Source organism: Adiantum capillus-veneris, chromosome 10 (genome assembly GCF_014529385.1).
Source record: "Adiantum capillus-veneris isolate H3 chromosome 10, ASM1452938v2, whole genome shotgun sequence".
Lineage (NCBI taxonomy): Eukaryota > Viridiplantae > Streptophyta > Polypodiopsida > Polypodiales > Pteridaceae > Adiantum > Adiantum capillus-veneris.
In genome coordinates this window covers 45,154,518-45,156,839 of record NC_140940.1, presented here as the reverse complement: position 1 = coordinate 45,156,839, position 2,322 = coordinate 45,154,518, and the positions used below count along the sequence as shown (strand labels likewise).

General features: G+C 38.8%; 1 pseudogene; it reads right to left on the bottom strand.

The window, feature by feature from the left end:
• Window positions 1-413: 413 nt before the first annotated feature.
• LOC147448774 (uncharacterized) lies at window positions 414-1,715 on the bottom strand (annotated as a pseudogene).
• Between the last annotated feature and the right edge of the window lie 607 nt (window positions 1,716-2,322).

Here is a 2,322-nt window from a genome sequence, read left to right as displayed (position 1 = left end):
CCATGCAAGGTTCATATTTCTCCTAATGATCTGCATCTGCTCTACAGGTACCTTAAGCTCTTTGCCATCATCAGCAGACTCACGTAACTGGTAAACATATGAAAAATGAAATAAGGCTTATACCCTATCATCAATGTTCTAGCTTAATCATTAGGTAGCTGCCATCAAAAATCTATGAATCTCAACTGTCATATCTTCAAAGCATTCAATCATGGATAACATGTTTAGTGAACCCCGCCTGACTCAAGTGCTCTAGTTAATGATGCACACGGCTTGACCATTAATCTCTCTTTAAGGAACCCTGTCAAGCTCAAGTATGCCTTACTCTATCTGCACACGGAATGGCCGTCAAGTCCTTTACCTCAAGTTCATCAATTGTCCAAAGAAGTCAGCTGAAAGCCAGCCATGTAATCTTATTGAATGCATAACGAAAACTCTCCTGACTCAGCATAAATCTAGAAAACTAAACTTTGTACCATGCAACCTGCTACATCAGGTAGCTGGTACTCTTCAAATCAGCAACTTGCACTTTAGTAGCCCCCGGGATCAAACGGGAAACTAATCATCTGTCCCATTGTGAGCATTCCTTTAAAAATTTTGCACCATCCTCCAGGATCATAAGGAAAATACAAGAATTTCCAATTATCAGAGCATAAAAATAAATTAGCCCACAAATCTTCATGCAAACCGCCTGGATCATATGGCATATAAAGTAACTGACAGCAATCATAGCTGGCATGATAACCTCCTGGGTCATAAGGTAGTGGATGATCATATTTCAAGTATATTGCATCTCCACAAAATTTCTCATAGCATAGGAACAAAAAGTCCCAAATTCCCATCATAGTAGAACCAAGTGGAAATTTCAATTCAATCACTATGGTTTCCAAAATATCAATCTGCATTTGTTCCAAAATTGAATTCCATCACTTCATTTGATACCATAAACACTGCATGGTTGCCTTGTCTAGTAGGCACAAACTCCTCTAGAGCCTCATTCTAAATAAACATAAGCTCTTCATCATATGTTGCAGGATGTTCTTCACTACTCTTGTCACAAGGAACTCGAAATTCCTCTACCGCATCATCAAGCAGACCCATAAGCTCCATATCTTCCTCCTTGGAAGAACCACCTAGTTTTTGAGTATTATCACAAGAAACCTCATCGCTTGTTTCATACATAGGCACGAATTGTTCTGGCACCTTCACACTCCCATTCAAATATCTTTCCACTTCAATAGCACAAGTCTCAGCATGTATTACAAAGATAGCATCAATTTATTTTTCCATAGCATCATAGCAAACCCTATAACCTGTAGAAGTCATAGACTGATCATCATCCATCACCCCCTCTGAATATGCATCTCCATAATCATAATCTTTGTATTGGTTCACATCAAATACATACGGTCGAGCATCAAATACATCTACATCATCACCAATGTCCTGAAATGCAGCCATAGACATGAAACCCTCTTGTATAGCATCATCCAAAACAATTGCTTTTGCATGTAATGCTGCATAAGAATTCACTTCATGTTCTATACCCAAGAGCACTCCAGATGGGCATCCACATCACATATTGACTCTGACAAACATGTTTCTTGATCACTTCTAGCAACTATGCTTGTATGCAAACCATGTTCTGGCTCTGAGAAACCTGCTTTCTCATTTATGTCACTTTGAGAGGATATGACTGCATGCTTAGCATCCATAGAGTCATATCTGCTTTGGCATAAAGAAGACAATCCCAATCAAGCATAAACAGTATCTACTATGAAATCATCATCTGCATGCAATAATATCTCGTCTTCCAGAAGACATGCATCAATAACAGATTCTAGCTTAGCATTTTCTTTGGCTTTACTTCTTACAGAAATATGCTCCCAGAATTCATCATAGTTGAGGATCTGCATCTGATCCCCTTCACCTTTACTGAAGACAACCTTACTTCGTTCAATAATCTCTTTTATTTCCCGATCTAGAATCCTTGAGCTTTCATAAATGAATTCCTCTGCAAAATACTCCCACCGTGTGGGATATTCTTCTGCCAGTTCTTGAACCTGCTTTTTAAAATCCGAGTTTACAATCTCCTCAAAAGCTACAATCATCCGATCTTCTAGAACATTTCGGCTCTTCATCTCAGCTTTGTAACATTCAATAAAACCTTCTGGATCATATCCCTGAAAATTATAATACTGCTCCCGAACAGCATCAAGTGCTAGCTCTACAGCATCATCAATCTGCTTCTTTATCTGCATGGCTTTTGCTTCTTGCAGACATCCCTGAACTAATTCCATCATTTTAGGCAAATCTGCAACT